At 41.8% G+C, this 25,612-nt stretch overlaps 1 protein-coding gene across 8 annotated transcripts in view; it reads left to right on the plus strand.

The window, feature by feature from the left end:
* The window catches only part of LOC109678509 (uncharacterized), a 171,492-nt gene that overhangs the window by 100,220 nt on the left and 45,660 nt on the right, over positions 1-25,612 (plus strand). Inside the window, exon 1 of one of the 8 annotated variants that reach the window (XM_074058340.1) lies at positions 23,854-23,990. The exons of 6 other annotated variants lie outside the window; for them this stretch is intronic. The gene's annotated coding sequence lies outside the window, so the exon portion shown is untranslated. Of the gene's footprint in view, positions 1-23,853; positions 23,991-24,192; positions 24,330-25,612 lie in introns of those variants that run through there. One more of the 8 variants, XM_074058339.1, reaches the window with a different exon arrangement.

Raw genomic sequence — 25,612 nt, forward strand, 5'->3', positions numbered from 1 at the left:
ATCCCACTGTGGAAGGGCAGAGTAAGGATGAGAGAGAAAGGAGCAAACTTGTCTTTTTATAAAGAGCCCACTCTTGTGATAATAGCATCAATCCAGTTATGAAGACAGCCCTTGTGGCCTAATCACTTTCAAAGGTCTCACCTCTTCACACTGTCCTATTGGTGGTAGGTTTCTGACACATGAACTTTGGGGGACAAAGCTAAACCTCAGCAACTTCAATAAAATGACAAGTATTGCCACAACTGTTTTCAACCAAATCTCTCTAATGCCACTGACATATGTTAAGATTTGCACAAACAAGTCTATTTTTTCTGAGATTAGGCAATTGTCACTGATGACTCATCATATAGAATAATATGCCTTTCCCACTTAGGATTTCAAATTCTTTAAAATTTTTAAACAGATGGGGCAAAAGAAGTACTTGTAAACAGCAAAATGTAACACATTTTAAGTCTTCTAATGAAATTAGATTTTGCTATTAGGTCAATGTGTTTCTCCTCTCATAACATTTTCAGTTCAACAGAAGTGTCCTGAGACAGGACAAAATTTCTAAAAGTATCTACAGAACCCTAGTTCTTAATGGTGCTTAAAGAAAATGATTTGGTCAAACACGTATGGGAGTTTTGTACACCATATTTCTTGGAGGGAATTATATTAAGTGCCTATCAAAAGACTAACAAAGAAAATGTCTAAACCAGTGTGTCTCAGTCTTCACTGTTGCCACCTATTGCAGATACAGTTCTGCTTTGGCAGATGCTGCTGTAAGCAGAAGGATGGACATAGCAGCAATACGACACTACCACAGACAGTTGTTACCTGCGTGGCAAGGAAAGCAGCTTACATCATGTCAGCTACTTTTATTTTTTAAATTAAAGTGGTGCTTTTGCAAGGTTTTTGAGGCTAACTCAATGGTAAAGCACTTGTATAGCATGTGTGAGGCCCTGGGTTCTACCCAAGCACTACCCCCCCCTAAAAAAAAAGGTGCTTTTCAATGGGATAGAAAACTCACTAGCTCTATCTTTTTATATATATAAATATATATATATTTATATATAAATATATATATTTATATTATATATATTTATATATATAATATATATATATGTACTTAAAACTTTTAATGGTCGATATTTAGGCTAAATACAATATCACACTGTGAAAAAATGCCTTATTGAGTATCTGTGTTTCTTGCTATGATTGGCAAGAATTTTTCTAAGGTATTTATGAAAAAGCAGCCCTCTGTCAGTTTATAGTCACTCTAAACCTCACTCAATATTTCCACACAAGTGGAGACTATGATTGTAGTCCCAGTTTACACTGCTTTTAATCAGTGAAATACTTCCTTGTATCCACATGCCTGGTACCTATTCTAATATTTTCCTGGTTAATGATGAGGACCTTTAAACATTTCCTTCATGACTAAATAATATAAGTGCTAATTCATGTCTTACTCATGTTCCTTTTATATTTAAGAAAATTCATTTAAGAAATGTTTTTGAGACGGTCTTGCTGAGTTGCCCAGACTGGCCTAGACTAGAATTCACTACGTAATACAGGCTGACCTGCCTCAGCCTCCTATGTGCTGGGCATCCAGGCATGTGCCACCATGCATAGCAGAATTGTGACATTGTTAAAAATGAAATTCCAGATAACAATCCCTTAATTAATATAAGTGATGGGCTTATGAGCTTATATCTGTAGTTATGGTGATATTATCAAATTGAATTTTTAAATATGGATACTTTGATAGCTTTCATTATTATAGAAGATACTTTAAACAGTCAATAATCTTTTAAATTTTATTTATACTAGATTCCTGGTTTTCTAGGCCACCAGTTTTGTCAAATGCAAATAGATGTTTTTTTTCCTGAATATTTATAGCAATTATTTTATTACTTATCTTATTATATAGAGACCCTCCAGAACAAGATTTAGTATTAGTGGTGGTAGTAGGCATCTAGTCATGCCCCCAAATTTAATGGAAATCACTTAGTGTAATGTTTACTCTAGGAGTGAGATACTTTTCTCAATTTTTTCCTGAAATTCTTCTTTAACTTTTTATTAGAAATGCCTATTGTCAGATGCCATTTTGGCATATTAATGTAATGTTTTTCTCTTTGAATGTGTTAATGTGATAAGTACTGTAGTTATTAACACAATATGGTATTGGTACAAGAATGAATAAATCAATGGAATAAAATAAAGGCTCCTGAAAAAGACCGATGTACATGTGGTCATCTGGTTTGTATTAAGGGTTCTCTTCCCTACGGTTGGGGAATGGAGATCAGTAGCATCGGGACAGTCACATATTTGAATGGGTAAAAAATTACTCTTAGCCAGGGACTGATGTTTCACTAGCTTCTCAGGAGGCAGAGATCAGGAGGATCAAGGTTTGAAGCCAGCCTGGGAAAATAGTTTTTGAGACTATCTGGAAAAAAAACATCACAAAATTCGACTGGTGGAGTGGCTCAAGTGGTGAGTGCCTGTATTGGTAAGTGCACAGCTCTGAGTTCAAACTCCAGTCCCACGAAAAAACTAAGTCAAAAGTATGTGTGAATGGCATCACTGCACCTCCCTGGGCATCATTCCTGTACCGCACACACTGTCTTCCCTATGGTTAGCCCTCTGTGGCCCTTTCTAATTCAGCCCCGACTCTTGGATGCTGCTTCTCATCCCTTCTCTTCAGAGGCATTACTTGCTCAGCAATTTTCCTTCATGTCCCTCCCTTTTGAGTTTTTCTCCACTGTATTATTCCCATCACTATAAAACATGCTGTAATTTCCCTACATGGAGCCCAGATTACCTCTGCTAAACAAAACAAAAGAATAGGAAAAAAGTTTTTTTATTGTGACAAAATACCTGAGAGAAACAATTTAAATGAAGGAAAAGTTTATTGGCTCACAGTTTCAGAGGTTTCAGCCCTTGGCCGGCTGACTCCATTGCTGCCAGGCCTGAGCTAATCACGGCAGACAGGGATTGAGAGAAGGGGCTGAGCACAAGGTCTACCCTCCCAGGACATCCCCTTCCCTGTGGCCCACCTCCAAGTCTGCCCCTCACCGCCTATTGTCCACCACCTCCGATCAACGAATCAATGAATGGTGAGGTCAGACTCCTTATGACCCATTCACTCCTCAGTAGCGTCACCAGCTGGGGACCAAGACTTAACATAGGAGCCTTTGGGGAAAACACTTCATATCCAACTGAAACAGATGGTAGGGACCTGTACCTCTCCCTGGAGCACTGGGACAGGAGGTAAGCATTGTTAGAGCACCAGTTAAGTACTGTTTAAGGTATTTGTTATTAGAAGTACAGGCGGTGGTGGTCCGTTTTCAAGGCATTTAACCCTGAACGGAAAAGCTTGCATTCACCGGGAGAATCTCACACAAGGTGCTGGGGGCGGGGTCATGATAAAATGAACTAGGTAAAAACTACCTAAGTGCCAGAAAGCACATATCACCGTGAGGCCTTTCTGGCATAAAGACAGAAAGGGAGGAGGAGACATAAGTCCGCTTCTCAAATTGGGCCATTGCCAAGAGAGGCATACTTAAAAATCACCCAATAGGAAATAATAAAGCTGAGCGCGACATTCAGGAAGCCTTGTACCCAGCTTAGCGCTCAGCCGATGAGGAACGGGGGAGGGACCTGCGAGCTGGGTAAAACGCCTACTGTAACCTTCCTGGTTGTACCTGGCTTACCAGACACCCAATCTTGCAAGACCATCATTAAATTCTCACTTTTTGCTGTACTTCACGTTGTCTCTGAGTCCATTCTTTGCGTTTGGACAGGTGAGCGTATTTCTCACAGTTCTGATATCTTTGTTCTAATCAATCACCTTTTTGAAAGTTTTCCTTTAAATGCGCTGAGTCGTTGGGTCTGGGGAGACTTCACTCCCTAATTGGCAGCCGCTAGCCCCTTCTCTGGAGCCCTGGCTGCTTTAAGCAAAGAATAGTCAGCAAGGCAGAAAGTCTTGCGCAACCTAAGTATGACTCCAGCTCCAGATGGCACCGCCCCAGCAAGCGGCTGGTAACCTGACTTCAGCCTAAGGAAAGACCAACTGCCACAACTGCCACGCCCACCCAGGCCGGAGGGGGCGCTTTGACTCAACAGAAGACCTGTGACGACACAATCCCTCATTTGCATAATGGACTGTACCCTGATTGGCATACTCATGAGAGGACAGCCGTGATTGGTGCAGACATCCTTGTCCGCGCCCCTTTCTGGCTATATAAGCAGACTGCCTCATTCGTTTTTGAGCTGCTGGGATGCACAATCCTTTCTTCCCTGTGTGGTGTTACCACGTCAGGTCCCAATAAAGGCTTCCACTCAAGTGCAACCTTTGCTGATACATGAAGATAAAGAAGAGAAGCAGCAGCAGTGGCAGGTAGGAAGCTGTCTTCAGCAGTAAGGCCAGTGTGGTTCCTGAGCTGAGTGACCACCAGGCGGGAGTAGACTCTGGAGAGCACAGCTGACAGGGCTCACCTGAAACAGGAGAGGTGGGAACTGGCGATGGCTTCAGCAAGAGAAAGTAAAAGTGAGAGCAGCTGGTCAGGATCTCTCAGACTGATCTGTCTGGAGCGCCAAGGGGCTGCAACACTAAATCATTGCCTCTGGTCCAACCCCAGGCCACAGTCCTAGCTGTCAGGGGCCTCGGGCAGGACCCCCAAGCGAATTCCCGGCCCTGGCTGTGAAAGGCCCAGAGCAGATTGCTACTGCCCTCTGTCCTCCACCCCACCACCTGAAAATACCCACTAAGGGCCAGGAATAACTGCAGGAGCTTCTTTGTGCCTTCCCACAATTTCCATCTGAGAAAGGACCAGCTAGTTTGAAACAAAATCATAAGAATATAACAATGTTTATGAATACTTTAACAATTGATCTTTAGCAATTATGAAGCTAATGTGTGACCTTAAGAGTATAGCCCTACTCTAGATGTTCCAGAAATAAGCCCGGAAGAGATCAACCTGATGTACCCAATAAACAAGCTGGTTATTATCATCATCTTGAAAGCCAGATAATGAAATCTAACTTCTTCACAAACACAGTATCCACAACGTACAACCTGCAATAAAAATTACTAGGCATTCAAAAAAGCCGGAAAATGTGATCTATAAGCAGGAAAAAAGCAACCAGTAGAAACAAAATTTGAGATTACCCAGCTATTAGAACTGGCAGGGAAGCCAGGCACGGGTGGCTCACACCTGTAATCCCAGTTATTGGGGAGGCTGAGATCAAGAGGATCCCAATTCAAGGTAGCCCCAGGAAAATAGTTTTTGAGGCTCCCATCTCTAAAATAACCAGAGCAAAATAGATTGAATGTGTGGCTCAAGCATAGAGTGTGTGCTTTGACCCATGAAGCTCTGAGTTCAAAACCCAGTCTCACTCAAAAAGAATGTTCAGTAACCTAATGGAAAATGTCAGAATAATGAATCAATGGTCAGCAACTTTAGCAGAAAAATAAAACTATAAAATAGAGCTGGGTCAAAAGCCCTATAATTGAAAATCTGAAACAAAAAATTTCACTGAGTGGACCTAGATGCAGATGAGAAGCATGGGGAGAAAGGACAAATGATTTTCATGATAGATCATAATTATCCAATATGAAATACAAAAGGAATAAGATTGAAAAAAGGAAATAAAAAGCTTTAGGCACTTGTGGAATAATATTAAGTGACCTGATATTTACAGTTCTAGAATCAGAGGATTGATAGAATATGGTAGGACCAAAATCCACAAAGATTCCCCCAAATTTGATAAATATAAAATCTTTTAGAGATGAACAATCGGTAACATTGGAAAATATAAATCAGGTTGACATCTCACCAGAGATATTAGATGCCTGTTCTGGGAAAACCAGTGTATGTGAACACCATGGCCCCAAGATGTGGAGAGACTGAAGAGGTATTGCAGGTGCTAGATGAGATATGGGACTCTGAGGCCATTAGCAGGAAGCAACGTTTTATTGTGCCAGCACGGACTCAGTGGACTCATGTCCAAAGGCTGAGCCCTGAGAACAAAGGGGTCTCACCTTATATAACCTTGCAAGCAGGTTACAGAAACAAAAAGCAAGGTCTAATCCATATATGGTTATATTTAATTTTATTGGCTACTTTATCCCAATGTTACGTGACTTTCCCCTTCCTGGTGCTATGTGACCTTCCTCATGTTCAGATTTCTCAGGTTTTATCTCTCTGCTATGCTGTCCCTACCACCCTGCTACTTTCTCAGGACTCAAGCCTAGACTGTTTTCTTTCTGATCCTCCTCCCTGCTACATTATTCCCCCTTTGATGTTTAGACCCATCTAGAGTCAAAGAGCATCATCTTAATTTAGGGGTTTGTATTTTCATAACATCATTACATGTAAGGCCATTTATCATCTTTTTCCCAAGCCCAGTGGTCTCCCATGTTGGTCTCCCCACAAATATAGCATGAAGTGACATTTAGCGTCTGGCCTAGAGACTCAGCCAGTGAGAGGAACAAGTTTTTAGCTTTGGCAGAGATGGAAAATTTACTGTTTATCTCCTTATAAATGGAGTGAAAAACTTGGTATGAGGAGCTCTCATGGGTAACAGTTACTAATTTGAGGTGTATCAGACTCTAAGGGTCAAGACCCTTTTTATTTATTTTTATATTAATTACTTTCTCCCGTGTTTAACCAGATGGCTTAAGCACAGTGAAATTTACAGGGTCACAGATGCCAGGAGTGCAGTTAGGGGCAGCTTTCCCCTTGTGGAGGACAGCTGTGTATTTAGCCCTCTGTTAAACCAGACCAGTAACAATAAACAGTAATTATCCATCCTGTTCAAAAGAGGTAGAAGAGAGCTAATAAAACCTTTCACCAAGAGATCAATCTTGGGGCGGTTTCTGTCAAGACTTCTGTCTTGGCGAAGTCTAGGGTGAGAACTACAGCAGCAGCTACAGACAAGGGGTGACAATGCATTACAGTGATATAACTGGGGTGAAAAACAACCTGTTTGTCCAGTTGGAGAGTTGACTCCTCAAGCTTTTGCTGTGCATAGACTAGTCAGCTTGCGGGCCGGGGGGGGGGGTGGGGGGGTGGGGGGGGTGGGGTGACTAGAGAAGGGCTGTTATCTCTTTGTTCTTGGTCCCCTGTTGTTCCCTGGGAAGCGGAGTCCTGCCGAGGGAGGGCGCTCAGGTTCTGGAGGGTGATCGTGCATGGTGAAGCTGATCAGGGATGCACTCCCACTCGAGAGAAGTCGTCTTGACTCGACTGTGGTGATCCAAGGAGCAATCACTGCTACTTTAACTATGGTGGGAATAGTAGACAAGATAACAACAAAAGAGCCCCTCCAATGGGGTTTTAATGGGTGGACATTTTAGGTTTTTGTTTTTTTTTTTAACCCAATGTCTTTTTTTTTAAACTGAGTAGAATTACCTTGGCAACAATATACTGTTGGTGTATATGTCCAAGAAAACTAATTGTTTAAAAAAAGTTAAGACCACCATCTTTAAGTATCAAAGGACATGTGTAGGAGTTTGTGTCTGGAAGGGCTTTAATGCCAGATGGTCACACATGTATAAGAACCATTTCTTTAACCCTCTTGGCCTTGGTTATTTTTGAGCGGTCTGGCTCCAGTAACTCCACTGGAACTTTGATGGCATTCCCCCCTTGTCTCCAAACTGCTTGTCTCTGAGCAGTCTCCTCTGAAGATCTGTTTCCCATCCAAGTACTAACCAGGCCTCACCCTGCTTAGCTTCCAAGATCAGATGAGATCGGGTGCGTTCAGGGTGGATGGCTGTAGACTGAAGATCTTTCTTGATTGGTCATCATCAGGATTTGCTTTTTCCTGGATTTTGTTTGTTTGGTTGGTTTTGGTCCCACGTCAGGAGGGAATAACGAGAAGATCAGATGGGAGTCAGTGCCAACTACACCCTTTTGGCCAAATTGAAGCAACAAAGAGGCTTAGAAGGAGTGGTTCTTAGGCAGTGGGCTTCTAGCAAGGACAATACAAAACAAAATCCAACAAAAGTAGATGTCTAAAAAGCTAACCTGGTTGACACTAAGTAGTTTTTAGAGTCTTTTTTTTTTTTATGGACTTGATTGTAAATGTCCCAGAAGGATCAGAACTGTAATGACAAAAACTTAAGAATCATGGTTAAAATTTTGATGGACAATTTAGCAACTAACAGAACAGTGTATCATTACCATTAACTTTTTGTTACCATGTTTATCTAAATTTTGTATTTTAGAAGGCTTGATATACTTGAAAAACATAAATATATTTAATATATAGGAAACAGCAACAGCATCACAGCTCTATAGAGGTTACATATACATCTTAGTTTAGTTGTTCTTGAAGTAAAATCTTAGATTTTTGTCAGTTGTAGGGGTAAAGAACAGTTTTAGTAAACCCAAATAGCCTAATCACAGACACATATAGGGCACCAACTGTATTAGAATCACCCAAGACAACAGTTGTTTAACCATGAGTTCATCTAGAAAGTTTTATATAAACTGTTAGAAAATAAGGGGCATGGAAGAGACAGAGAGATGGCTCAAACACCAGTACAGGGTTTATTGTTTAGGCAGGAGCCCTGTGGAGGGGACCCCAGCAAGAAAGCTAGAGCCCATTGCCATACACAGGCTTGGGCTAGATGGGGGGGGGGGCGGCTAATGGAAAAGTACCAGGAAGGTCACTAAGGGATATTGTTGCTGGGCAACCAAGAAAGAGAAGTTGTAGTTAGGTCACTGTCTGCCCAGCTGTCCTTGGCATGTATCCAGGGAGATAAAGGTGAGCCATCTGCAAGGGGGAGGAGTCTAGCCCTAACATGGCTGTTTTCATTGTTAATCCCAACATAAACCAACTCCTAAATGAACATGACTCAGTTACCTTAGTAGTTAAAACCCCAACAAAAATCACCAGAGAACACAGGTAAATATTTATGGGGACTGAGTGTGGAGTTAGGAAACATAGTGGCCAAGAATCATGGCTCAGATGTTGATAAGGGATCACATCCCAGATTGTTGACATTAACAGATGGCTCATGACATACAGCAGGATCCCCTCAACCTGTAGTCAGTGGAGCCCCCCTAAAATAACAGGCTTAATCTGGCCATCCCAGGGCAAAAATTCCCTCCACCTGCCATGTGGAAAGAGTAGGACTAACATCTTCACTCTGTTGAGTCCAATAAAAGCTGGAGGTCTTGACTTTCAGTGTAGTGCTCCTTTTTGAGTTTTTTTTTTTTATCCTATCTGGAGGGTGCATTTTGGCTTTGCATAAGTAAATCTGTCTCAACCTTTATATCAGTGCAGCAGTACTCCCTGTGCTCAGCTGCCTCTTGTCTCTCTGTGTTTTAATAAACTCTTGTCTTGACAAACTTGTGGATTTAATCTGTTGCACCCAAAATTCCTGACGGTTATCTAATTAAACAACAACCATTTTTAAGATTATTTTTTGTAAATGTTACCAAGAACAATACAATATTTTAAAGATACTCTTGTTGTTATGAGCTTAGAGAATTAAGTTTAAGTTGAATATCAGTACATTACATTTTCACCTTATAAAACCTTTAATGTAACTCTTAGATTTTACTTACTCTGCACCTTTATGACAACTTATTTTGTATTCCCTGGGGGAGCTTGTCTTTATTCTTTTTTAAAGTATTTTTTATCCTTTTATTTTAAAAAAAATCATCTTTAATATCATGCTGCTTGTTGAAATTAATTTATAAAATCTTTTAACTTAGAACCTTATCTAAAGAAAGAAAGCAACCTTAAAATTATTTTTTGTATAAAACAATTTATAGAAAGCCCATTTGTTAATAGACCCCTGTATTATAAGAGAGAATTAAATTTTAGATTGTAATTATGGCAGAATGAAACATGTGAAGGTCATTTCTTTAACTGCCCAAATTCCAAGATTTTTGTTGTAGTCTGTGGCCCCCCTTTTTTTCATTCTTTTTTTTTTCTTCTGGTCTGAGCTGGAGTGTTAACCCCTGAATGCCTGCATTTTAGTGAGACCTGATTGAAATAAGTTTGAAAACCTGTTTTCTTAAAAAGTAGCAGCAGAACAGAGTAATAATTTTTACATTGACTCTATAATAAGAACTCTTTTCAAGATGTTTATATATTTATGTGTAAAAAGCCTAAGCAGTTTATAACAGAGATCTTTAAAATAAATACCCTGTTTTTTTTGATACCTTGAGTATCATATTAACCTTATAGCAGCATTTTAAGAACCATTTTGAAGATGCTTACACACACACACACACTGTGAGCACACATTAGATGGATGCATAATCTGACCAGCCATTAGCAAGGGAAACATAAGCATCTCATGACTGCCTCAATAACAGACCAAGCTTGTACCAACCTTTTGGAACAGTTTTTTTTTTTTAACCAGCAGCAGTCAAAGTTGCTCCTTTTCTTTTTACCCTTTAAATAGGTTCTCCTTGTTTATGCTCTCTAGAAGTAAAGTTGCCAGCAAATTCAGTATTTCTGGCATATTTTAATAATCTTAAATTGTTTTTTATTTACTTTTTATTTTTAAGACATGAAAACTCAACTGAAGGAGTGTATTAAACCTTTTGTCCTTTTCTGTCTCTAAACATTTTATGATGACATTTTATTTTTTATCTCTCTCCCCTCTTTTTCTCTCCCCTCTTTCTCCCCTCTCTCTCTCTTCACTTCATCCATGAAGACATCATCCCAATTTTGTTTCCATTCCTCCACTTCCCTCACTCTACATTTTCAAGCCTTCTGCAACATTCCTTTTCTTTCAAGTCAGACCAGATCTTATGTATCAGGGGAAGTCCATCCTTCAGGTGTTAATTTTTGTAAGAGGTCAGTTAGTGCTGAGCCTCAGTTCTCCTTCAGGATGCCCATTTTGGGTGAAGATGTGCAAACTGGGGCATCACAGCTACCCATCAAGACTGAAAGACTCTGATTCCTCCTCAGTCTGCCCATTAAATTGCTACCTGAACTTAAATAAACAACGAAGTCTGGTATTTGAAGACCACTTTTAGCCTATTGGCTTTTCCCATCCTCCTGAGTGTTAGGTTGTTTTTTTTTTTTCCACAATTACTATGTAAACTTCATTAATCACAGTTTTTTCTAGTGACCCTTCTGGGGGCCATCCTACACCAAAAGCAGGCCAACCTACTTCACAAAGGACCTTTAGCTTGTTAGGAATTAACTTAACTCCATAGTCTCCATTAAATCCCTTTTTAAAGTTATTAATCATACACTCCAAGGGAGTGTGCTTACTCTGATTTCTACCCATATCCTCCCATTACCAGACTGTCAGACAGACACACAGCAGAAGGGAACTCCTCACTAACTTTGCAGCTGGGCTGTGTCTCAGCTCTCATTTTCATTTACTCTTATACAGCACTGTACTTCCATACCGCTCTCTGAACCTGAGAGACATGGTTTCACCCCAAAAATGGTAGTTACTAGGGTGTCCCATTGGGAGGTGATCAGGCTCCCCTTCTGCCTCCTGGGGCAGGCCTGAATTTGAACCCATGTTCTTACCAGTCTGATGAGTGGTGCTTCCCTCTCCTTACTGGTTTCTGTGCCTCACTGGTTTCCATTGTGCATCCGAGGCCCTTACCCTGACTCACCCAGAGGATGAATCCCCCTCCGGATCAAGCTGTCCATTGGCACCTGGTGGGATCCCCTCCCAGTGGTCCAGGGGGACACACCCCAGTGACAAGGGAGGTGATAACTCACCATCTCCACAATCCTGGATAACGAGCCCCCAAGAAATGTTGCAGGAGTTTGCTGGCTGAGATATGGGACTCTTGAGGTAATTAGCAGGAAGCAGCATTTTATTGTGCCAGCACAGACTCAGAAGACTCGTGTCCAAAGGCTGAATCCTGAGAACAAAGGGGTCTCACCTTATATGACCTTGCAAGCAGGTAACAGAAGCAAAAAGCAAGGTCTAATCCTTAGATGGTTATATTTAATTTTATTGGCTATTTTATCCTAGTGCTATGTGACTTTCCCCTCCCTGGTGCTATGTGACCTTCCTCATGTTTAGATTACTCAGATTTTATCTCTCTGCTATGCCATCCCTACCTCACTGCTACTTTCTCTGGACTCAGGCCTCGACTGTTTTCTTCTGGTCCTCCTCTCTGCTACAGAGGTAGAGACAGGATTACACAGAGCACAATTTCTTGAGAACTGTCCTAAGTGTGGTCCTTAGTGGCAGCAAGACAGGCAGTAAGACCTGTGTTTGGGTCACAAGGAGGGGCCAGATAGAGTAGTCAGGACAAAGTGAACTGCATCCAAGCCAGAAGGTACCTGGTTTATCTCAAGCTAACATCAAAGACTAGGCACATTCCTGGTGCTGACGGTGCCAGGATCCAGAAGTGAAGGCCAGTGTTCCACTCTAATTATTTTTTTTTATTATAGTATGCTGGGAAACTCTGTGGGGATACCTGACCAGGGTTCCTCAGGGGTAATCATGGCTGTTATGATTCAAGATGGCTGCACCCATGTCTTCCCAAATCCCTACAATACCAAAAAGCAATGGAGCAATGTATTAAAGAAAGCAAGTTAACTCAGAATTCAATCTCTAGAGATAATGTCCTTTTAAGAAGGTGAAATGAAGTTATTTTCAGATAAATGAAAAAGTTAGTGGAGAAAATGTTAAAGGAAGTTGTTCTGGCTGAAAGGAGTTGATATTAGATGGGAAAATGGACCTACAGAAATGAAGGAACAGCATCAGAAAAAGGAAATACATTTTATTAAAATACATGAGCATTTACAGCAAAATACAATACTGTGTGGTGCAGTCAAAATCTATGTTCCTGAGTTCTCGCTTGTAATCCTAGCTACTCAGGAGGCAGAGATCAGGAAGATTGAGTTAACAAAGCCAGCCTGGGCAAATAGTTCATGAGACCCTATCTCAAAAAAAATCACCAAAAAGGGCTGGCAGAGTGGCTCAAGATGTACTCCCTGAGTTCAAACCCCAGTACAGCCAAAAAAAAAAAAAAAAAAAAAATATATATATATATATATATATATATATATATGTGACTGAAATATGTATGACCATAGCAGAACAAAGAAAGTAGATAAATGATTGATTGGCACAGTCAAAGAAAGGTACATAGGTGATTGGCACAGGTTATTGTATTTATATCAAGTGGTACAATATTCTTAGCAGACTGTGTGAAATAAGTATCTCTATATCAATTCCTGGAACAACATCTAAGAGCCCTTTGATTAACTCTCAAAAAGGGCTGGAAGAACCATGGGTTCAAGGCCAGCCTTGGCTACGTAGCTAGAACTTGTCTCTAAAAACAAAACCAAACAGGAATGTAGGAGAAGTGTTGAATTTAAAAATGGGTCAAATTGAAATCAACAAAATAGTAAACAATAATCCAATGAAATGAATAATTACATAAGTGTAAATGCACTAAACATTCCAGAGAAAGATTGCCATACAGGATTTTAAAAAAGAAAAAGTGAAATTCAACAATATACTGCCTGGAAGAGATGTTTTTTAAATAAAAAATGAGAGTCAGACGTGGTGGTGGCCTGTATAATGGTCCTGACCACAATATCAGGGGGACCAGGCAAGGTAATATTAAGCAGGCTCCTAGGATAAGACCCATCACTCCACTTTTATGACAAATGTAGTCTGTATTGTTTTTGTTTTTTTTTACTCCGGGACTTTTAGTATCACTTATCAGTAATCTCATTAACCTGGAAGCATAGGAGCTGATTTAACATCTGATCTGTTGGTGGATGCGTGATACAAAGTATGGCTGTGCACAGGTCCCAAAAATGGCTCTCTTATAACATTTAGTACTTGGGGAAAAACCTTGCAAGGGCCAATCCAAAAGGTAAGAGTCCAAGTGTGTTGGGGAGAGCAGGGGTGCATCCCATGTTTGAGCTATCTCTGTGTGTAGACTATTCACCTTTCATAGTGACTAGAGCAGGGCTGTCATCCCGTTTTGTGGTCCCTGATGTCTCCTGGGAAGTGGAGTCCTACCAAGAAAGGGCACAGGTGTTTCAAGGGGTAATCTTGGATGGTGAGGCTGAGTCAAGAGATACAGTCTGACTCAGGAAATGTTGGCTTTATTTGGCTGTGGTGGATCCAGGGAGCAATTTTTGTTACTTTAACTGTAGTGGGGATAGATAAGACAACAACAAAAGGGCCCCTCTAATAGGGTTTTAATGCTTGGACATTTTATTCTCTTACCAAGACAGCATCTTGTTTTGTTTTGTTTTGTTAACTGAGTAGAATTACCATGGCAACAATATACTATCAGTATATATGTTCAAGAAAATGTGTTGTATTAAAAAAAAAGTTAAAACCACCATCTTTAAGTATCAAAGGACATGTTTAGAGTCAATAAAAATAGTCATTTTGTCTCTGTTTAAGTAGATCATGTCTAAAAATATGAGTTTCTATCTGGTAGGGCTCTAATGCCAGATGGCCATATGTGTATAAGAACCACTTCCTCAATCCTCTCGGCCTTGGTTATTTTTGATTGGTCTGGCTCCAGTGACTCCATTTGAACTTTGATGACATTCCCCCCTTGTCTCCAAACTGCTTGTCTCTGAGCAGTCTCTTTTGAAGATTTGTCCCCCATCCAAGTACTAATCAGGCCCGATCCTGCTTTGCTTCCAAGACCAGATGAGATTAGGCACATTTAGGGTGGTATGGCTGTAGACGAAGATCTTTGTTGATTGGCCATTTTCTTTCTTTATCGTGAGGATTTACTCTTTCCTGGATTTTGTTTGTTTGGTCCCATATTTTGGGCAGGGAATGAGCAGATCAGGTGGGAGTCAGTGCCAACTAGACTCTTTTTGGCCAAATTGAAGCAACAAAGAGGCTTAGAAGGAGTGGCTCTTAGGCAGCGGGCTTCTAGCAAGGACAATACAAAACAAAATCCAAAAAAGAGATGTCTAAAAAGCTAACCTGGTCAATACATAAGCACTTATTAGAATCATTTTTTATGAACTTGATTGTAAATGACCCAGAAGGTTTAGACGTGTAATGACAAAGAGTTAAAAGAGCCATGGTTAAAATTTTGATGGACAATTTAGCAACTAACAGAACAGTATATCAGTACCACTAACTTTATGTCACCGTGTTTATCTAAATTTTATATTTTAGAAGACTTGATATACTTGAAAAGCATAAATATATTTTGTATAAGTAACCAGCAATAGCATCATAGCTCTATAGAGGTTATATATACATATTAGGTTAGCTGTTGTTCTTTAAGTAAAACCTTATATTTTTATCAGTTGTAGGGGTAAAGAACAGTTTTAGTAAACCCAAATAGCTCAGTCACAGACACATATAGGGTACGGACTGTATTAGAATCACCCAAGACAACAGTCGTTTAACCATGAGGTCATCTAGAAAGTTTTATATAAACTGTTAGAAAATAATAGCCATGGTAGAGGCAGAGAGATGGCTCAAACAAGAGTACAGGATTTATTGTTTATGCAGGAGCCCTGTGGGGGGGACCCCAGCAAAAGAGCTAGAGCCCACTGCCATATACAGGCTTGGGCTAGATATAGGGGGCTAGTAGAAAGTACCAGGAAGTACAGGGTTACTGTTGCTGGGCAACCAATAAAGGTAAGTTGTAGTTAGGTCACTGTCTGCCCAACTGTCCTTGACTTCCATCAGGGGAGCTAAAGGTTAACAATTGTCTCTTTGTCAGTCTTTGGGTTTGAGTGGGGAGTTTCTAGTAAGCTATCTGCAAGGGGGGAAGGGATCTGGTCCTAACATGGCTGTCCTCATTGTTAACCCCAAGGTAAACCAACTCTTTAATGAACATGACTCAGTTACCTTGTAGCAGGGAGCAGGATCAGAAGAAAACAGGCAGGCCTGAGTTCTGATAAAGCAGCAGGGGGGAAGGGATGGCATGGCCGAGAGATAAAACCTAAAGAATTCAAAGGTGACAGTCACATAGCACTAGGGGTAGAAGGGCACTTAGCACCAGGCTGAAGTAGCCTATAGAATTGAATGTAACCATATATGGGTTAAACCTTGTTTTTTAATTTTATTGCCTCTGTAACCTGCTTGCAAGGGTACATAAGGTGAGACCCTTTGTTCTTTGGGCTCAGCCTTTGGACAGAAGTCCACTTGCTCTGTGCTGGCACTATAAAATCCTGCTAAACTGCCTCAGTGTCCCGTATCTCAGCGAGCAACTTCATGCAACAACCTTAGTAGTTAAAATCTGACAAAAATCATCAGAGAACACTGGTAAATATTTATGGGGACCAACTGTGGAGTTAGGAGATCTAATGGTCAAGAATCATGGCTCAGATGTTGATAAGGTATCATATCCCAGATTGTTGACATTAACAGATGGCTCATGACATACAGCAGGGTCCCCTCAACTTGTAGTAAATAGAGCCCCCCCTAAAATGATAGGCTCAATCTGGTCATCCCAGGCCAAAAAATGCACTTGGCCTGCCATATGGAAGGAGTAGGAATAACATCTCCACTCTGATGATCCAAAAAACTGGACATCTGACCTCCAGTGTAGTGCTGCTTTTTGAGTTTATTTTTTTTATCCTATCTGGAGGATGTACTTTGGCTTGTTTTTTTTTTCTTTTTGCTTTCTATCAGTAAATTTGTACAACCTTCATATCAGTGCAGTACTCTCTGTGCTCAGGTGTCTCCTCCTTTTTTGTGTTTTAATGACCTTGTTGTTTTAATAAATTTGTGGATTACCTGTAGCACAAAAAAAATTTGACAGTTATCTTGACAAAAAAACCATTTTAAGACAGTGTTTGTAAATGTTATTAAGAACAATATTTTAAAGATACTCTTGTTATGAGCTGAGAGAGTTAAGTTTTAGTTTAACATCAGTACATTAAATTTTGACCTAACAAAACCTTTAATGTAACTGGATTTTAGTCAACTCAATCACTTACATAAGCATTTATAAGCTCCATCTTTTTATGACAATGTACTCAGTACCTTTTTGACAACTTATTTTGTATCTCCTGTGGGAGCTTGACTTTATGCTTTAAAAGTATTTTTAAAATCATATCCTTAACACCATATATGTTTGTGTATATATGTGTGTGTGTGTGATTTGTTGAAAATAACACATAAAACCTTTTAACTTAGAACCTTATATTTGTATGAAAAAAACAGAATAAAAGCAACCTTAAAATTATTTTTTGTATAAAAACAATTTATAGAAATCCCATTTGTTAATAGACCCATGTATTATAAGAGAGAATTAAATTCCAGATTTTATTTATGACAGAATGAAACAGGCTAAGGTCATTTTTAACTACCCAAATTTTAAGATTTCTGTTGCAGGTTGTGGCCCTCACCCTTTTTTTCTTTTTTTCCTCCTCTGCTCTAAGTCTAGGATGCCTGCATCCTAGTGAGATATGATTGAAATAAGTTTGAAAACCTGTTTTTTTTAAAGTAGCAGTAGAACAGAGTAATAATTTTTTTACATTTACTTTATAATAAGAACCATCCACAAGATCTTTACATATTTAAATGTAAAAGGCTTAAGCATTTTGTAACAGAGAGTTTTAAAACAAACATCCTGTTTTTTTTTTGTTACCTGGAATATCACATTAACCTTATAACAACAGTTAATATGATGCACGGATGACACGTGCAGGAATTTCAGGTGCTAAAAGTTCTTGAGCCTGCTCTGAGAATGACAGCACAGAAAGACTCTAACAGCAGAGGTCGGATTTTATTTGTAGAGAAGAGAAGAGAAAGACTGCATATCGGAGAATGTAAGGGGACCCAGAAACCAGTGATCCTTTGAGTCAAGGTGGGGAGTGGGTTTTATAGCCTTTTTTTGCATTGCCTGAGGGTAGAGATGCCTTTCAGATGCAGATGGGCTTTCCCTAGGGAGGAGAAGTGTCTCCTTGACCACTTACCACTTTTTGGAACCTCCTGCAGTCTGTCCTTCATAAGAACCATTTTGAAGATGCTTACATGTACACATACACATAAAAGGGTTTTTTTAATTCATTTATTCACATGTGCATACATTGTTTGGGTCATTTCTCCCCCCACCACATAAAAGTTTTATAAATTAAGTGTGCCAAGAAAAAATGTCAACATAAGTACACATAAGATGAGCTGGAATTCCAGGAGCAAATTAAATTTTTCCCAGTGCTTTAAAGAAAACTCACATACACACAGACACACACACACACACACACAAAATTAGAATGCACTCTCAAAATAAAAAAATTTAAATTATACCCAGAGTGCTATCAGGTGGAATGGTGGATGATGTGTCTGTTCTCTTGGGAGTCTCCCCCTTTGGAACTAAATTTTTAGTTAACCATCCCTTCACCTCAGTTGTGACTATTTCCCAGGAAGAGCTCAAATCTCCATTAACTCTTGGAGGTGTCTTACACACTTTTGCATAGCACCCTGCTCCCTGAACGTGAGAGACATGGCTTCACCCTAAATAGCGGTTACTAGTGGTCTCTGGGAGGTGATCAGTCTCCCCTTCCGCCTCCTGGGGCAGACCTGAATTTGAACCTGGGTTCTTACCAATCTGATAAGCGCTGCTTCCAGGTTGGTTCCTGCACCTACCAGGTTTCATTGTGCATTTGAGGTCTTGATGCCAACTTGCTTGGAAGAAAAATCCCCTACCAGATCAAGCTGTCCATTGACACCTGGTGGATTTCCTCCCCTCAGTCTGAGGAATGCACCCTGGTGGTGACAAGGAAGGTCAGAAATCACCATCTCTGCAATCCTGGCAAAGAGCCCCCAAGAAATGTTTTGGGAATCTCAAGCTAAGATATGGGACACTGAAGCAGTTAAGCAGGAAGTAACATTTTATTGTGCCCACAGAGACCCAGCGGACTCATGTCCAAAGGCGGAGCCTCGAGAACAAAGGGATCTCACCTTGTGTACCCTTGCAAGCAGGTTACAGAAACAAAAAGCAAAGCTCAACCCTAATATGGCTGCATGTGAGTTCACTGGCAATTTCATTTCCCCAATGCTATGTGACTTCTTTATGTTTCAGTTCTTTTAAATTTTATCTCTCTGCTTTGCCATCCCATCACCCTGCCTCAATATCAGAACACAGCCTGTCTGTCTCTTCAGGTCCTCCTCTATGCTACACTACCATTATCAACTCAAAGTGCATTAAGGACTTTAATATCAGACCCCAAACCTTGCAGTTAGTACAGGAAAGAGCAGAGAATACTCTGGAAGAAACAGCAATAGGCAAGGACTTCCTCAGTAGAACTCAAGCAGCCCAGCAACTGAGAAAGAAAAGGATGGACAAATTGGACTACATGAAATTAAAAAGCTTCTGCACAACAAAAGAAATGGTATCTAAATTGAAAAGAAAAATCTTTGCTAGCTATACATCAGACAAGGGACTGATAACCAGAATAGACAGGGAGCTCAAAAAACTAAACTCCCCCAAAATCAATGAAACAATAAAGAAGTGAGCAACTGAATAAACAGAATCTTTTCAAAGGAAGAAGGCCACATGGGCTAAAATCACATGAAAAAATGTTCACCATAAAGGAAATGCAAATCAAAACCACACTAAGATTCCACCTCACTCCTGTTAGAATAGCTATCATCAAAAACACCACCACAACAAATGTTGGTGAGGATGTGGTGAGAAAGGAACCCTCATACACTACTGGTGGGAATGTAAACTAGTACAACCACTTTGGAAAATAATATGGAGGCTTCTTTAAAAACTAAACATATATCTGCCATATGATCCAGCAATCCCACTCCTGGGGATATACCAGGATTACTGGTTACTCCAGAGGCACCTGCACACCCATGTTTATTGCAGTGCTATTCACAATAGCCAAGCTATGGAAACAGCCAAGATGCCCTACTACCAATGAACGGATTAAGAAAAGGTCTTATTTATACACAATGGAATTGTATTCAGCCACAAAGAAGAACGAAATTTTGTCATTTGCAAGTAAATGGATGGAACTGGAGAACATCATCTCAAGCCAAGTTAGTCAGGCTCAGGAGGTCAAAAACTGCATATTCTCCCTCACATGTGGATTATAGACCTAAAACAAATGCAGTAATATTATTGGACGTGGGTCACACACTAAGGGGAGAATGGACATGGGAGGAATAGGGAAAGGGAAGGAAACCTAAAACTTGAATGTGGTTGAAGTGCTCACTGTAGAGGAGCAAATACAGTCATCTTAAACTGGCAGAGGCCACTATGGGAAGGGAACCAGGAAGTAGTGAAAAGTTCTGGTAGAGATGAACCAATGTGCGTGGTAATAAACATGCATGATGTGCATGAAAGCAACGCTGGGAATCCCTCTGTATCACTATCTTTATCTCAAACTAGCAAAAATGCTGTTTCTTTTATTATCTCATGTTTTCTCTCCAACAAAATCAGAGAAGGAAAGGGCAGAACAGGTTCTGCCAGGAAACAGGTGGTGGGGGAGAGGAGGTAGCTCAATGTATACACATGAGGAAATGTAAAAATGATTAAAAAAAAAAAAAAAGAAAAAAAGAATGTAAAGGGAACTAAAGGCAAAAAGTAACTGTCTTAGATAAAACAGACAGGAAGTCATCCTTAAAAGTAAACATCTAAGGAGACATGAGGAGAAGGCCGTTCACCCAGACAATAAAATACAGAGGTCTTTCTCTAAGACAAGGGACATAGAAAAGCATCTTTGAAAACATGCAAAGGAAGAAGATACAGGCTCCTCAAGGGACGTAACACAACAAACTTCCACCAAATGTAAAAAGTGGGCCTCACAAGCTGACCAGACCCTACTAGAATATCCAGGTGGACAGGTCAGCAACAAGTCAATTAAAATGACATCCAGTCAGCAATTAGTTTCCAGGTAGAATAGGACCTTAGTCAGACAGAGTCCTGTGTTGTGTCCTGGACTTCAGCCATTCTTTGGCTCAGCTATTTCACTGAGTCCCTCCCCATCAGGGTGCTTTGCCATCTTTAAATGAACTTTGTGCTTCTTTAATTCTTAATTCCTCGTCAAGCATGGTGTCTTCAGTCATGAACTTCACCAGGACATGAACTCAGGATCAGCAATCCAGTTTCACATCTACAATTCAAAAAAAAAAAAAAAATCCAGGTATGGTGGTATACACCTATAATTCCAGCTACTTGAGAGGCTGAGGCAAGAAGATCAAAAGTTTGAGGCCAACTTTGACAACTTAGTCTGACTCTGTCTCAAAATTAAAAAAAGAAAAGAAAAGAAAAGGCAGGTGTTGAGGGAGCTTGGCACAGTGGTTGCTTAGGATGTCTGAGGCTCTGGGTTTCATACCCAATACTAAAAAAAAAAAAAAAAAGACATTGAAATTTGAAATGCTTGATTTTCATACATCATAAAATATCATTTTCCTTTTTTCTTTTTCTACTTAAAAATACAGAAACCATTCTTTTAAAAATTTTGTTTTTTGTGATTTGAACTTAGGGCCTCACACTTTCTAGGCAGGTGCTCTACCACATGAGCCACTCCACCAGCTCTTTTTTGTGTAGGGTATTTTCAAGATAGAATTTCATGAACTATTTGCCCTGGCTGGCTTTGAACCACAATCCTCCTGATCTCTGCCTTCTGAGTGGCTAGGATTACAGGCTCAAGCCACTGGCACCTGGTGTAGAAACCATTCTTAACTATTAGGTGTTTCAAAACAGGTGGCCTGCAGCCTTTAGTTGCCCAACTCTATTCTAAAAGAACTACAATCTGGGTGGGGGCATGAGTGAAAACGATGGAGGGCATGAATCTAATGAAGATATATTGGAAGCATACATGTAAATATTACAATTTATCCCCCTTGTGTGACTATTATATGCTAATAAAAAATAAAAGCACTACAATCTAAAATGTTACTTCCTACTTTTATTGCTAGTAGTAATATTGGTGCTGCAATTTTAAACTATTTTGTGGTAATTGTAGGCTAGGACAAAGAAGTAAGTATGTTCACGTTAGTGTGATGAGGAGCCAAGGTTTCCATCAAAGAAGCATAAATAGGAAAGAACCTTGGGATGTTAATTTAAATTAGCAATGTCAATATGAACACATGTGGTGGGTCTTTTTTTTAACTTTGGTGGGACTGGGCTTTAATTTAGAGCTCAGCACTTGCAAAGCAGGTGTTGTACTGCTTGAGTCACACCTCCAGCCTATTTTGCTCTGGTTATTTGCAGATGGGGTCATTGCTGGCTTCCAAACGGGAGCCTCCCAGTCTCAGTTGTGCATCTTAAGGTTCTACCCTGCTTTAAAAGGGAAAGCACTACCTGATCTACTCAAGCTATGGGACTCCCTAATTTTGGGCTGTCTGCTCTGGCCATACTGCTTCTCTTTTACTTATTTTTGGGTTGTACTGAGTTGGTATCAGGACTTCACACGTGCTAGTGTTGAGTCTGATAACTTAAGGCAGGTAAGTAAGTATCCCATCCCCCACTGAGAGCACTATCATTCTTGCATCCTGAGGAGTTAGAGGCCTGCATTCCTGCACCCTGAGGAGATACAGGGTCTCATAAATCTGCCATGGGGCTGATAAACAAAATGCTCTCAAGGTTGTTCCCCCGCCCCAATAAGGGGCAAACAGACCAGCTCATCTAAGAAAGCCCGCAAAGCACAGCCAATGAAACCCCCCACCTAACCCAGAGTTAAACGTCCATAAAAACCCAGCCTTCACCTGAGCAGCGAGCTATTGGCTTCCGGGCTCCGCTGCGCTTCTCTAGCTGTAACCTTTCCTTTCTAATTAATCCTACTTTATATACCGGCTTTGGCTCATTCAGCTACCTCACCAGCCAGTTCCCTGGCCTGTGAAGGCAAGGGCCCTGGACACTGGCATGTAACACGAGGCAGGTGCTCTACTGCTTGAGCTGTCACTGGAGTTTGGGGGCTCCCACAGCTTCCCACTATCCACACAAAATCACAGCTTCTTGATGGGCGCTGGTGACTCACACCTGTAGCTACTCAGGAGGCACAGATCAGGAAGATCCACGTTAAAAGCCAGCCCAGGCAACTAGTTCCGTGGGACCCTATGCTGAAAAACCCTTAACAAAAATAGGGCTGGTGGAATGGCTCACGGTGAAAGCCCTGATTTCAAGCCCCAGTACCGCAAAACAAAACAAAACAAAACAATCCAAGAGCAGAAGCCTGTAGCGCCTCTTTGTCTCCCAGTTTTTGTAACTTAAAATCTGAGGGGCTAGCACTTTGGCTCTCCTTGTTCCAATGTCAGTCTGGCCCTTTAAATATTGATTAAATGTAATTTCCTTTTCTCATCTGTCTATCCTGCCTCAGAGCCACGGTACCAAAACCTAAGTTTTTTATTTTTTATTATTATTTTTTTCTTGGTCTGGGGTTTCTCAAAACCTTGTGAACAAAATTCTGGGACAGAAGCAAAACAAGTATTCCACAACTGGAATTTACTTTAACATCCAAAACGTCCTCACAGAGCCCCCAAGAACACCCTGGAAATAATGAGGCGCGAGTTTCTCAGGCACCCCTGAGTAACTCTCACCACCCCACCGCCCCCGTCTCCAGGGAAGACCCGAGCAGGAAAACAAATCTTACCAAAACCAAGTCACAGCTAAACACCCGCCCACAGAAACACAGCCCTGTGCACTCACAAACTAAGGAGTCCCATTCAGAGCCACTCTACAGACAGACAACACAGCGCCGTCCACAGACATAGAACCCGGTTTGGCGCCACGTTGTGTCACACTTAACAGCATCTCCATAAAACCACTATCTGTCCCAGTCCCCCTCCGGGTCCAACCGACACTTCCGAGACAAAAGGCGGCACGGCCCACCCTCGCTGGGGCGGGGCTAGAGAGCCGGCCGCCGGATGCTCCGCCCTTTGGGCAGGGCCGCGCCTGCGCACTGGGTGCGTTGGCTTGGCCTTCCCAGCAAGCCTCGCGCGTGGCCCGTTAGGCCCCTCGGCCTTTGACCTGTGTCCGTCCGTGGCGACTTCGCTTCCGTTGGGCGTCACCCTGAGGCGTGGTCCGGGCAGCAGGTGAACCGTTCGGATTTGAGCGGGGATCCTGGCCGCCGGTAGTAAAGACGCTGCGCATCGGGGGGTAAGGAGGGGGAGGAGGACGGACTGTGGCCCCGAAGCTTGTTGGGAGCCCCGCGCCTCGGGGCCGTGTGTGTGAGAAGGGCGTAACTGTGTGTCTGTGGGCGTGGCGGGACTGAGTGTGACACCGGGACCGTGCGGATGGGAGGTCGCGACTGCCACGCGTCTGCGTGGCCGCACTGGGTCTAGTGTCTCGCCGTGGCCGGGGAGCGTGTGACTCTGAGCCTGAGGTGTTCTGCCGTGGAGTCACTACGGCCCCAGAAGCAGAGAAATGGCCTCCAGTTACCACCTGAGCGCCATAGAAAAGGCTCCGAGCAAGAAGGCTGAGGAGACCCGAGCCGGGGTAAGAACGTGGGAACCGAACGACTTGGAACGTTGCGCGCGCGGACTGCTTGCGGCTCTGGAGGGGCCAACCCGCAGGTTTCAGAGCAAGAATGTCCCCCAGGAAGCGCTGGACTGCGATCCCACCCCGGCGTCCGCGACCTTGGCCTGTCCTGGGTACCCGGAGGGGTCCAAGAACCCGCCCTCCTGCGGCACTGTGGTTACGTGTGGGTGGTGGACAGGGGGCGCAGGCGCGCCTGTGGCCGTGGGTCCTAATGGAGCCAGGCAGGGCTGGCCTCCTGGAGAGGCGTGGAGGTTGACCGCCCCCTTTAACGGTCCTGCCGAACGCGTAAGAAAGGGGCTTAGAATGAATTGCTGTTGCCCGGGTAAAGTCAGGGTCAAAGCGAGCGAGCATTACCTCTTCTGTGAAATGCTATTTGTTTTTCAGGATGTAGGAACATTTGCTTGCTTCTGTTGAGATGTCTTGACCATTGAACTGATAGCTAGCCATCCTCTCTAGTGCCTGAGAATAGCCATTTGGTAAATACTTGCCACTGTTTTTTTTTAATCAAAAATGTTTTAATGATTAACTTATAGGCATTACTTATCCAGATGAGCTAAGCACACTTTGACAGCACACTACTGAATGTTACAGTTTCTGTATTGAAGAATGTAAAGCCACCTCGTAACTAGTATCCAGAATGAGGATGGAAAACTCATGCTTTCCATTAGTTTTATGAGCTTTACACACCTATGCATAAAACTTAGTGTGTCGCTGCCAGAGGGCAGGATGAGGGGGCTCCCAAAGCTTCCCAGCTTCCACACAAAGTCACAGGTCCTTGCTTTCCTTGTGTCTCTCAAATAGGAGTCTCACAAGGTGAAAGTTTTAGTTTAATCCAAAGTTTAAATCCTTGGATTTATTTTAGTATAACAGGATAAGTTTCGGGGGGGGGATGGGGAGATATTTCCTGTTCCCCACAGAGGAAATGGGAGCAAAGACTCAAAATGGTGGCTCCCAACTCTTAGTTTTACAGTGGAGAGCTGGTGGAATACACGTGGTTCCTGGTGGCTGAGATGGCTGACAGGGAGAGGTCACCCTTCCAAATCACACCCTAAATCCGAGACTATTGGATGACTTAGAACTTTTATTTCCTAGCCATTTCTCCACCCATCCAAGGATCCTTGCAGCTCCTTAACAGCTGGAAGAGGGAAGCAGAATTAGGTAGCTCCTCTTTGTCTCCCAGTTTCTGTAATTTGGCACCTAAAAGATGGGAGGGGGCCAGCTGCTCTGGTTCTCCGTGTTCC

The sequence above is a fragment of the Castor canadensis genome, chromosome 16 (assembly GCF_047511655.1).
Source record: "Castor canadensis chromosome 16, mCasCan1.hap1v2, whole genome shotgun sequence".
Taxonomy (NCBI): Eukaryota; Metazoa; Chordata; class Mammalia; order Rodentia; family Castoridae; genus Castor; species Castor canadensis.